Raw genomic sequence first — 13955 nt, 5'->3', positions numbered from 1 at the left:
TTCTCTCTCTCTCAAATAAATAAATAAAATTTTAAAAAAATAAAATAAAATAAAATAAAATAAAATTCAGTTCCTTAATCACACTAGCTTCCTATCAAGTGTTCAATAGCCACCGGTGGCTAGTGACTATGGTATTGGATAGCATTGATATAGAACATTTCCATCACTACAGAAAGTTCTATCAGATGTCACTAATCTAGAACAATCTACTTGCATTTTCAATTAACTTGTTATAAAAGTATTTAGGGGCCCCTGAGTGGTGCAGTCAGTTAAGCGACCAACTCTGTTTCCAGTGGGTCATGATCTCGGGGTCCTGGGATTAAGCCCAGAGTCGGGCTCTGTGCTCAGCATGGAATCTGCTAGAGATAATCTCCCTCTCTACCTCTGCTCCTCCCCCTGCTTGAGCGTGTGCTCTCTCTAAAATAAATAAATAAAATCTTTAAAAAAAAATATTTAAAGCCATGTTAATGGATACAATTAGGTAGAATGTAGAAGAGTAGGAAGAGAACGAGGACAGGAAGTCTAAGCTTTAAGTCCTGGTAAAGCTCAATTTATAGAGAATAAGTAAAGAAGGAGCAGCCTGTAAAGGAAATGTGAGATGGAATGGCCAGAATGGTAGAAGAAAAAACAAGAGAGTGTGAGGTTTCACAAAAGAGAGGAGGGTATTTAAGGAAGTGGAAGGAATCAATTATGTTGAATGAATGTGGTTAAGAGTTTAGACTGGAACAGAAATGGGATCTTAAGCAGAGCAGCTTCATTTACAACATAAGGGCGAGAGCCAGCCAGGAGGCAGTGACAGGGAAGAGGAAGCAGTGTATCTGGACTGCTCTTTCAAGACCTTTGAGAAAGGACCCAGAAAGATGCGCGGTTGCTTAAGGAAGATTTGAGTTCCAGACAGGGGTTATTGTTTTGCCTCGTTTGGTTTGCTTGTTTTGGTTTTTAAGATGCGAGAAGCAAACTTATATACCTGTGGGTAAAATTCAATAGAAAGAAAAAGGTTGAGGATGCAGGAGAGAGAGGAGTTGAACAAAGGAGTAAGGCGTCTAGAAGGTAAGTGTGAAGAGAATGGATGTAAATTGTAGAGAGAGAGGGAATAGGCCAATGGGAAGCAGGAGAAAAATAGAGCAAAACTTCAGAGATAGGCAAAGATACTCTGAAAAAGAAAGGCCATATATAGCAAGAGAGGAGACACAGAGTTGTCAGTCCCTTGAGCCTCCTGGGTCCTGTTGTCCCTCCAGGTCCAATTCCTGTGAGTGCTGACAGGACAATCATTCCATCACTGCATCTCAGATTCCTCGGTTCCCCCCTAATGCTCACCCCTCTCCCATGTATTAAAGTAACAATCTATTTGGCTAAATTGAGTTCCTTGATCAAGCACAAAAGGACCCAATTAGAATATACCATTTAAGATTGAACAATTTATATGAATCACTTGCACTACTTTGTCTATTTCTTCACCATAGCTGATAAAATGTGACATAATTGACTAGTTTTTCTTTCCTTGTATATGCATAATGATTTGTGAAGTGGTTGAAAGGCCAGCAAAAAAAGTGTGAGGAAATAAAAGTCCTAGGTAACTGGGTCACAGAATCTTCCAAGAAAAGAAAGATCATCATATAGTTTATCAGACTGCTAACTTGTATATCTGAAGAGTTTTGTTTGTATTTTAAATATATTTATTGTTTTTTTCTTATAAAAAATAATGTGTGCTCTTAATGAAAATTCAAGCATCATATAAATATATAAAATAAAAGTAAAAATGTCCTCGAACCTCATTGCCAGGGATGATTACTGTACAAAAATACAATCTTCTGATTTTTATCTCTCTACACTTGATCTTAGCCAAAAGGCAGAGAAGCAATGATTTTTATCTCTCCAGATACTAATATTATATTCATATATTTGACAATAATGGTCTCATATCATATACATAAAATTTTACTAATATAACATCCTTTTTCACTTAATATGTATATTTTGTATACCTTTACCTACTTTTCACAATCATCATTAATTATTGTAATGTTACACTCTTACAGTAATATACTGTTACACTTCAACTGACTGATAGAATTTCAACATATAAAGCATATAGTTTTTTACTAAAGGAACATCCAAAATGCTTGTCCTATATTCAGAAATTAAAACATATCCAAATGACAAGTCTTTTTTTTTTTTTTTTTTAATTTTATTTATTTATTTGAGAGAGAGAATGAGATACAGAGAGCATGAGAGGGGGGAGGGTCAGAGGGAGAAGCAGACTCCCTGCTGAGCAGGGAGCCCGATGTAGGACTCGATCCCGGGACTCCAGGATCATGACCTGAGCCGAAGGCAGTCGCTTAACCAACTGAGCCACCCAGGCGCCCCAAAATGACAAGTCTTGTTCACATTACTGATGTACTTAATCTGATTAAAGATCATGGTAATATATATGACTGCTGGTCATTGGTTGCACACAAGTTCAGGAATGCCTTGAATTCTTTTGAAGTCAGCATTTGGCAATTCAGTCTTCCACAGGCTAAAGTTGAAATGTAATAGTCTAACAGCAGATTTTAGCCTAATCCCAAAGCCAAAGCCAAATTTCAGTTTAATATTTATAGCAAAAGGTATAGACTGCAGCCAAAGCTGTACTTACAGGCAAATTTATAATCTTACATATTTTCACTTTGGAAAAATATAGAATGAAAATAAATGAACTAAGCATAACATTCCAATCAGAAATAGAGAACTATGAAATAACATAAGGTAAAATTTTAAAAGGAAAAATGAGGAAAAACAGAAAAAAATTAATTGAAAAATAAGAGAAGAATGTAATTGATTTATATACCCCAAGACTATCTTTCCTTCTAAAGAACCAGTAATGCAGACAAAAGGCAGGCAGTTTGAGGAAAGAGGGTGAAAACACAGTTCAGAAAATTAAGAATGATAACACAAGATTTTTTTTAAAAATCATGTCTATTTTGGGGTGCCTGGCTGGCTCCGCTGGTGGAGCTTGTGACTCTTGATCTTGGGGTTGTAAGTTCGAGCCCCACGATGGGTATAGAGTTTATTTATTTTTTAATTAAAAATCTTTAAAAAAAATCATGAATATTTTATGTACTACTTCATAATGCCTGGCCATATGTTTGGAAATACTGATAAAATTGAAAACTTTCTAGAAAAATATGTTATCAAAATTAAGTGAAGTAGAAAACAAAAAGTTTAAAAACTATGAGAGAAATTGAAAAAGATGTTAAAGAATTAACTCCTCAAAGGATTTTGGGCCTAAATAGTTTGAAGAGTGGATTCTTTCCTGAAAAACATAATTACAATGTTATAGGAACGGTTACATAGAATAGAGAAAGATAGAAAATCTCTTAGTTAATTTTACAAAATCAGCATAAACTTTGATATAAAACCTGACAAAGCACACATACACACATTCAGACTGATTTTCACTATGAAAGAAATGTAAAAATCCTAAATAAAACAGGTATTTGCAAGTTCAATTCTACAATTGGTTAAAAAATTGGTCGAGTTTATCCCAAAACACCTGATCATCACATCAATAGGTCAAATGGAGGAAGGTATATATTCATTTAGATAAGTGCTTAAAAGGTATATGATAAAAATAAAACCTACTTTTGAGGTTTTTGAAAAATATTTATTTATTCATTTTATTTTTTAATTTTTTAAAGATTTTATTTATTTATTTGAGATAGAGACACAGTGAGAGGGAACACAAGCAGGGGGAGTGGGAGAGGGAGAAGCAGGCTTCCTGTGGAGCGGGGAGCCCGAAGCGGGGCTCAATCCCAGGACCCTGGGATCATGACCTGAGCCAAAGGCAGATGCTTAACGACTGAGCCATCCAGGTGCCCTATTTATTCATTTTAGAGAGAGATAGAGAGAGTGTGTGTGAGTGCAAGGGGCAGAGGGAGAGAGAGAATCTCAAGCAGACTCCCAGCTGAGCATGGAGCCTGAGGTGGGGTTCAATCCCAAGACCCCAGATCATGACCTGAGCCAAAACCAAAAGTTGGATGCTCAACCAACTGAGCCACCCAGGCACCCCTTGAGTTTTTTTTTTTTTTTTTTAAGTAATCTCTAGGGGCACCTGGGTGGCTCAGATGGTTGAGAGTCTGCCTTCAGCTCAGGTCATGATCTCTGGGTCCTGGAATTGGGCCCTGCACAGGGCGTGTTGGGCCCCACGTCGGGCTCCTGGCTCAGTGGGGTGTCTGCTTCTCCCTCTCCCCTAGCTCATGCTCTCCCTCTCTCTCTGTGTCTCTCTGTCTCAAATGAATAAATAAAATCTTTAAAAAAAATAATCTCTATACCCAATGTAGGGCTCAAACTCACAACCCCAAGATCAATAGTTGCATGCTCTACCAACTGAGCCAGCCAGGTGCCTCTACTTTTGAGTCTTAATTATAGTAAACTAGAAAGTGAATAAAACTTCCTTAAAATAATAAAGAATATTTTCATGAAATACAGGTAATATCACACTTAATACTGAAATACTAGTGTTTCCATTAAAGTAAGGAAATCAAAGGGGATCCTGCCCTTATTACCTTTATTTAAAGTTCTGGAAATTCTAGCAATTTTTTAAAAAGATTTTATTTATTTATTTGTGAGAGAGTGAAAGAGATAGTGACAGAGAGTACCAGCAGGGGGGAGAGGGAGAAACAGGCTCCCCGCTGAGCAGGAAGCTTGACATGGGCTGGATCCCAGGACCTGGGATCATCACCTGAGCTGAAGGCAGATACCCAACTGACTGAGCCACCCAGGTGCCCCTGGAAATTCTAGCATTAAAGTGAGATGTGAAACAAATAAGAAGCATAACCATAGAAAAGAGAAAATATATATATATTATTATTTACATATGATAAGATTGTGTACATTTATAACTGAAAGATCAATACAGCAGCCAGATAAGAAAGCAATCACCAACTCTATTAGATTTCCTATATGCCAGCAAACCTGTTAATAAAAATATGGTGGAGAAGACTTTGGATTCATAATAATGATTTTACACATTTGTGTGTGTGCATACCCACACACATATACATACACAACATATTTAAATGCTTAGTCACCTTTAAAAGGATTATGAAGATCAGGGGCACCTGGGTGGCTCAGGTGGTTAAGTGTCCAACTTTTGATTTCAGCTCAGGTCATGATCTCGGGATCGTGAGATCGAGCCCCATGTCAGGCCCGGTGCTGAGTGTAGAGCCTGCTTAAGATTCTCTCTCTCTCTCTTCCTCTGTCCCTCTCCCCACCCACCTCTCCCTCTCTAAGAAAAAAAAAAAAAAGATCATGAAGACCATATATGAGGAAAATTATAAAATTATGTTCAGTGATTATAAAAATAAGACTTGGGGATGCCTGGGTGGCTCAGTCGTTAAGCGTCTGCCTTCAGCTCAGGTCATGATCCCGGGCTCCTGGGATTGAGCTCCGCATTGGGCTCCCTGCTCAGTGGGAAGCCTGCTTCTCCTTCTCCCACTCCCCCCTGCTTGTGTTCCCTCTCTCGCTGTGTCTCTCCCTGTCAAATAAATAAATAAATAAATAAATAAATAAATAAATAAAATAAAAATAAGACTTGTATAAATGGAGAGAAAAACAGATATAAGAGATATATACCCTAAATGAGATTGACTGAATGTTGCAGAAATTGTCAATAGTTCCTAAATAGATTTGGAACAAAAGCCTCTGGAAATAAAGTTACCAATATATGTCAAGGATTTTAAAATGATAATATTCCTTGATCTAGTAATAATTTTGCTTCTAGGGCTTTATCCTAAGAAAATAATCATAGGCCTTGGAAAGATTTAAGTACAATGTGATGCATATATAATAGTGTAATCTATTTTACATAGAAAATAGAAAACGTGTGGGGCACCAGGCTGGCTCAGTTGGTAATCTGACTCTTGGTCTTGGGGTCATGAGTTTGGTCCCATGTTTGGTGTAGAGATTACTTTAAAAAAAAAATAGAAAATGTGTTTTTAATTCAGTGCAACATTATTTGTTGAGCACTTCCTATATGCCAGATTCTGTGCTCAACAATAGAGGTAAAGATAAATAAAACAGTCATTGTCCCTTCCCACATAAGACCAAAAGTCAGTTAAGCAGTTATACAACCTGGTGATGAATTCAACGCTAGGGGAAAGGATGATGTTGGAGTCCTTAGGAAGAGTGACTTACCTGAATATAGGGGTCAGAGAAGGCTTCCCAAGGAGGTGATGTCTGTACTGAATCCTCAAGGCTGAGGAGGTGTTATCTAAGTGAAGAGATAGAGAAAGAATGTTCCAGGCTAAAGGAAAACATAGGCAAGTGCTGGGGTAAGAAACATGCCTTCTAGAAATGGAGAAAAGGTCACTGCAGTTAGAATGCAAAGTGCTTGGATAGGCAAAGGCAGGTCTGGGGAAGGAAAATTAATTGCAAGATGTGATTGTGGAAAGATAATCTACAACCAGATTATGAAGGCCTTTACCATCTGGAACTGAGGCTTTCACACTTTTTTGACCATGATTCAAAGAAAAAGATATAGTTCATAACGCCACCAATTTACAAATTTCATAGATATGTATATATGAACCATATTTCATGACAATATTATTACTATGTGCAAAGCACTCCTATATTTTCTATTTCATGTTCAATTTTACTTTTAAAAAATTCTGTCTGCCTCCTAAAAGCCTACTCTGAGCCTTTGTGTGAATTAGAAATAAGCATCCTCTCTGGGCAACTTAGAGACTCCAGGCCTGGCCTTGGAGAGTGAAAAGGGCAGTGGAAAGTGTCTTCATCCAAAGAAGATGCCCCTTCCTCATGGTGGATGAAGTTCCACAGACTTGCCCCTAACATTTGTAAAGCTTAGGGCAGGAATACAAATAGAGGCCCACATCTTAAAGTTATAGATCAATCTAATTGACTACTAAATAATTGTGTTCTATTCCTCTAACTTGACACATATAATTTCGTAATGACCTAAAAGACCAAGTTCAAATTGAAAATTCTTGGACTCAGAGTTCAGTGTTGGCATATAATTTCAAGCCTGGTCTCCTTCTATTTCTACTTCCAAGTCATCCCCTACCAAAAAGGGCCTTGTTCATATACATGTGGACATCTTGATCCACTTGTGTTAGTTCTATTCACCATTCCCTTTCCCCCAGCAAACAATTAGAAAGTGGATTCAGAACTGTTTGGATAGGGAATTCTATGGTCCTGGGTATCTGAACCCAATGGGGTTTTTGTATGAAAGTGGCATTGCCTGAGGACCCCAAGAGCAGGGTCCTCTAAAGCCTTGCTACTCAAAATGTGGTCTACGTACCAGCAGCATGAGCATCACATGAAAGCTTACAAAAATGAAGAATCTCAAAGGGGTACCTGGCTGGCTCAGTGGGTACAGCATATGACCCTTGATCTTGGGTTGTGAGTTCAAGCCCCATGTTGGGTGTAGAGATTACTTTAAAAAGTAAAACCTTTAGGGGCACCTGGGTGGCTCAGTTAGTTGAGTGCCCAACTCTTGGTTTCAGCTCAGGTCATGATCTCGTGGTCATGGGATCAAGCCCCGTGTTGGGTTCTGTGCTCAGTGTGGACTCTGCTTCAGATTCTCTCTCTCTTTCCCTCCCGCTCTGTCTGTTTCTCTCTCTCAAGTAAATAAATAAAATCTTTTAAAAAAATCTTTAAAAAATGCAGAATCTTGGGCCTCATCCCAAATCAACCAAATTGGAATCTTCACTTTAACAAGACCTCTAGCTGATTTGCATGCACTTTAAAGTTAAGACCACTATCAAGCAAGGAGGCCACGCCAGGGGCCTCTCCTTGGTCTAAGGTCAGTATTGTACCACATGTCAGGGTGCAAAGCATGTCAGGCAGAGTGCAAGCTGGATTTCAGATCCCTTTCTCCTCCTTGAGCATCCTTGTGTAGAGTACAACTGTAGGGTAAGGTTTTGGCAAGTTTCAGAAAGGCTTTATTTATTTATTTATTTATTTAAGATTTTATTTATTTATTTGACAGAGAGAGACACAGAGAAAGAAGGAACACAAGCTGGGGGAGTGGGAGAGGGAGAAGCAGGCTTCCCGCTGAGCAGGGAGCCCAATGTGGGGCTTGATCCCAGGACCCTGGGATCATGACCTGAGCCAAGGGCAGACACTTAACGACTGAGATACCCAGGCACCCCTATTTATTTATTTTTATTACAGATTTTATTTATTTACTTGACAGGGAGAGACACAGCAAGAGAGAGAACACAAGCAGGGGGAGTGGGAGAGGGAGAAGCAGGCTTCCTGCTGAGCAAGGAGCCTGATGCGGGGCTCGATCCCAGAACCCTGGGATCATGACCTGAGCCAAGAGCAGACGCTTAATGACTGAGCCACGCAGGCACCCATCAGAAAGGCTTTATACAAGAAAATGACTTAATAATATTTACAATTTGGTTCAGTCTAGCTGTAGGATGGATTGGTGAGCAACAACCTGAGCTGGCTACATAATTTCCTGAGTCTAGTACAAAATGAATATGTAGAGCTTCTTGTTGAAAAAAACAGGAAAAATGTGGTGTTAAAGGTACTAAAATATAAAGCTTTTTCATTCTTCCGCAGTCTTTCTCTTCACTTGTCATAATGTTTTCTATTTGTTATCTAACATTCTAAATAGAGAAGAATTAAGAATTTAAATTATTAGCATAAATTTTACCATTCATCTTTATATTGTGCAAAGCCAGCTCTAGATGCAAATATAAGAACAATTAACTCATGAAGAATCATTGAAATTATACAATTTGTATTTCATAACTGGTACATGCTTATGTATTTTGTTCTTTCAGAACAGTGGAAACACTGTACAAATCAGCTCAAATTTTTCTTTCACTTTTTGATAGGTGCGTATTCTATTAATACTCTATCTTTGGAATACTTTTGAGTAAGGAGAGTCTGGAAGGAAAAGTAAGTATGGGTTTGCCCTTTCTCTTTCCTTCTATTCCACTTTCAGCACAAATTCTGAGTTAACACACGGAAGTAACATGAATTTTAAAAAAGGGTATCATGGGGGGCGGAGCAAGATGGCGGAGGAGTAGGAGACCTGGATTTCGTCTGGTCCCAGGAATTCAGCTGGATAGGGATCAAACCATTCTGAACACCTATGAACTCAACAGGAGATCGAAGAAAAGAATAGCAACAACTCTCTGAACAGAAAAGCGACCACTTTCTGGAAGGTAGGACGTGCGGAGAAGTGAATCCGAGGCGATATTCGGGAGGATAGATGGCGGGGGAGGGGGCCTCCGTCGGCCGCTCCTGGCAAGTGATAGAGCCGCGGAGCACAAAATCAGAACTTTTAGAAGTCTGCTCTACTGAGGGATGTCGCTCCAGTGGCTAAGCGAGGGGTGGAACCCTCGCGGGACAGTGTGGTCTCAGGACCCTCGGGGTCACAGAAAGACCAGGGGTGCCTGAGTGCGGCAGAGCTCCCAGGGATCAGAGTGGGGAAGCCGGCTGCAGAGACGGAGCCGAGGCGTGGGATCTCAGCTCGGGGTTGCCATAAACCGTGATCCGTGGCACAGTCGGGCCCCTGCTCCTCCAGTAGGGACCCAACAAGTGGCAGATCCGGGGAGACTCCCCTTCCTCCCCCGGGAGGAGTGGCACGGGAGCGAACTGCAGGGACCTGCTGGGTTTGGAGACTCCACACCGAGTCGGGTGCCAGAGATAGAAACGCTCGGTCACAGGCCGGGTGAGCATGGAGTGTGGCCGGAGACCGGGGAGATGGGAGTGACTGACGGCTTTTCTCTGGGGGCTCACTGAGGAGCGGGACCCCGAGTTCTCGGCTCCTCTGGGCGGAGATTGGGAGGCTGCCATTTTCACTCTCGTCCTCCAAAGCTGTACAGAAAGCCTGCAGGGAACAAAAGCTCCCGAGAGCAAACCGGAGCAGATTACTTAGCCCCAACTGGGCAAGGGCAGGGCAATTCCGCCTCCAGCAAAGACATTTGGGAACCACGGCAACAGGCCCCTCCCCCGGAAGATCAACGAGAACAGCCAGCCAAGACCAAGGTTACCGATCAATGAGAACGGCAGAACTCCAGCGCTAGGGGAGTAACGCACATAGAATTCATGGCTTTTTTACCATGATTCTTTAGTCTTTCAAAGTTAATTTTTTTAACTGTCTTTTTTTTTCTTTTTCCCTTTTTCAACCAATATCTTATCAATCCCTTTTTTAAAAAACATTTTTATTCTTCATTTTTAAAGTCATATTCTATCCCTTCATAGTAGTTACCCTTATTTTTGGCATATATATATAAGTTGTTCTCTCTTTAAAAATTTGAGATAGTTTCTTCTAACAGATCAAAATATACCCTAAATCTCTAGTGTATGGTTTTATTCTACTCTCCTGCCTGATCACGTTCTCTCCCTTTTTTTTCTTTTTTTTTTTAAATCCTCTTCTTTCTTTTTTCAAACAACTTCTTATCAATTCCTTTTATAAAATTTTTTATAATTTTCATCTTTACAGTCATATTCCATCCCTTCATCATATCAACTCTTATTTTTGTGCATATATAAGTTTTTCTTTCTTTAAAATTTTGGGAGACACTTTCTTCTAAGACCAAAATACACCCAAAATCTAGTGTGTGGCACTGATCTATGCACCAGCCTGATCATATTTGATCATATTCTGTTTTGTTTTGTTCTGTTTTTGTTTGTTTTTATCTTTTTCTTTTTCTTTTTTTTTTTCTTTCTTTCCCTTTCTTTTCCCCCGGCTTCAGGTCTTTTCTGATTTGTTTAGAGTATATTTTCTGGGGACGTTGTTACCCTGTTAGCATTTTGTTCTCTCATTAATCTATTCTCCTCTGGACAAAATGACAAGACAGAAAAAATCACCTCAACAAAAAGAACAAGAGGTAGTACCAACTGCCAGGGACCTACTCAATACGGACATTAGTACGATGTCGGATCTAGAGTTCAAAATCATCACTTTAAAGATACTAGCTGGGCTTGAAAAAAGTGTGGAAGTTATTAGAGAAACCCTTTCTGGAGAAATAAAAGAACTAAAATCTAACCAAGCTGAAATAAAAAAGACTATTAATAAGGTGCAATAAAAAATGGGGGCACTAACTGCTAGGATAAATGAGGCAGAAGAGAGAATTAGCAATATAGAAGACCAAATGATGGAAAATAAAGAAGTGGAGAAAAAGAGAGATAAACAACTACTGGATCATAAGGGCAGAATTCGAGAGATAAACGATACCATAAGATGAAACAACATTAGAATAATTGGGATCCCAGAAAAAAAGAAAGAGAGAGAGGGGCAGAAGGTATATTGGAGCAAATTATAGCAGAGAACTTCCCTAGTTTGGGAAGGAAACAGGCATCAAAATCCAGGAAGCACAGAGAACCCCTCTCAAAATCAATAAAAATGGGTCAACACCCCGACATCTAATAGTAAAACTTACAAGTCTCAGAGACAAAGAGAAAATCCTGAAAGCAGCTTGGGAGAAGATATCTGTAACCTACAATGGTAGAAACCATAGATTGGCAACAAACCTATCCACAGAGACCTGGCAGGCCAGAAAGGACTGGCATGATCTATTCAGAGCACTAAATGAGAAAAATATGCAGCCAAGAATACTATATCCAGCTAGGCTGTCATTGAAAATAGAAGGAGAGATAAAAAGCTTCCAGGACTAACAAAAACTAAAGGAATTTGCAAACACGAAACCAGCCCTACAAGAAATATTGAAAGGGGTCCTCTAAGCAAAGGGAGAGTCTAAAAGCAACATAGACCAGAAAGGAACACAGACAATATACAGTAACAGTCACCTTACAGGCAATACAATGGCACTAAATTCATATCTTTCAATAGTTACCCTGAATGTAAATGGGCTAAATGCCCCAATCAAAAGACAGAGGCTATCAGGTTGGATTAAAAAACAAGACCCATCGATATGCTGTCTGCAAGAGACTCATTTTAGACCCAAAGACACCTCCAGATTGAAAGTGAGGGGGTGGAAAACCATTTACCATGCTAATGGACACCAAAAGAAAGCTGGGGTGGCAATCCTTATAACAGACAAATTAGATTTTAAACCAAAGACTGTAATAAGAGATGAGGAAGGACACTATATCCTATTTAAAGGGTCTATCCAACAAGAAGATCTAACAATTGTAAATATCTATGCCCCTAACATGGGAGCAGCCAATTATATAATTTAATTAATAACAAAAGCAAAGAAACACATTGACAAAAATACAATAATAGTAGGGGACTTTAACACCTCCCTCACTGAAATGGACAGATCATCTAAGCAAAAGATCAACAAGGAAATAAAGACTTTAAATGACACACTGGACCAAATGGACTTCACAGACATATTCAGAATATTCCATCCCAAAGCAATGGAATACACATTCTTCTCTAGTGCCCAAGGAACATTCTCCAGAATAGATCACATCCTAGGTCATAAATTAGGTCTCAACTGGTACCAAAAGACTGGGATCATTCCTTGCCTATTTTCAGACCACAATGCTTTGAAACTAGAACTCAATCACAAGAGGAAAGTTGGAAAGAACTCAAATACATGGAGGCTAAAGAGCATCCTACTAAAGAATGAATGAGTCAACCAGGAAATTAAAGAAGAATTGAAAAAATTCGTGGAAACCAATGAAAAAACACAACTGTTCAAAATCTTTGGAATGCAGCAAAGGCAGTCCTAAGAGGAAAGTATATAGCAATTCAAGCCTTTCTCAAGAAACAAGAAAGGTCTGAAGTACACAACCTAACCATACACCTAAAGGAGCTGGAGAAAGAACAGCAAATAAAGCCTAAACCCAGCAGGAGAAGAGAAATAATAAAGATCAGAGCAGAAATCAATGAAATAGAAACCAAAAGAACAGGAGAACAGATCAACAAAACTAGGAGCTGGTTCTTTGAAAGAATTAACAAGATTGATAAACCCCTGGCCAGACTTATGAAAAAGAAAAGAGAAGTGACCCAAATCAACAAAATCATGAGTGAAAGAGGAGAGATCACAACCAACACCAAAGAAATACAAACAATTATAAGAACATATTATGAGCAACTCTATGCCAGCAAATTAGATAACCTGGAAGAAATGGATGCATTCCTAGAGATGTATCAACTACCAAAACTGAACCAGGAAGAAATAGAAAACCTGAACAGACCTATAACCACTTAGGAAATTGAAGCAGTCATCAAAAATCTCCCAAGAAAAAAAAACCCAGGGCCAGATGGCTTCCCAGGGGAATTCTACCAAACACTTAAAGAAGAATTAATACCTATTCTTCTGGAACTGTTCCAAAAAATAGAAATGGAAGGAAAACTTCCAAACTCGTTTTATGAGGCCACCATTACCTTGATCCCCAAAGCAGAAAAAGACCCCATCAAAAAGAAGAATTACAGACCAATATCCTTGATGAACATGGATGCAAAAATTCTCACCAAAATACTAGCCAATAGGATCCAACAGTACATTAAAAGGATTATTCACCACGACCAAGTGGGATTTATCCCTGGGCTGCAAGGTTGGTTCAACATCTGCAAATCAATCAACGTGATACAATACATTAATCAAAGAAAGAACAAGAATCATATGATCCTCTCAATAGATGCAGAAAAAGCATTTGACAAAATACAGCATCCTTTCTTGATCAAAACTCTTCAGAGTATAGAGATAGAGGGTACATACCTCAATATCATAAAAGCCATCTATGAAAAACCTACAGCGAATATCATTCTCAATGGGGAAAAACTGAGAGCTTTTTCCCTAAGGTCAGGAACACGGCGGGGATGTCCACTACCACCACTGCTATTCAACATAGTATTAGAAGTCCTAGCCACAGCAATCAGACAACAAAAAGAAATAAAAGGCATCCGAATCGGCAAAGAAGAAGTCAACTCTCACTGTTTGCAGATGATATGATACTTTATGTGGAAAACTCAAAAGACTCCACCCCAAAACTGCTAGAACTCATCCAGGAATTCA

This window comes from Halichoerus grypus, chromosome 9, assembly GCF_964656455.1.
Source record: "Halichoerus grypus chromosome 9, mHalGry1.hap1.1, whole genome shotgun sequence".
Taxonomy (NCBI): domain Eukaryota; kingdom Metazoa; phylum Chordata; class Mammalia; order Carnivora; family Phocidae; genus Halichoerus; species Halichoerus grypus.
The sequence above is the reverse complement of the archived record's forward strand: the minus strand, read 5'-3'. Positions refer to the sequence as shown.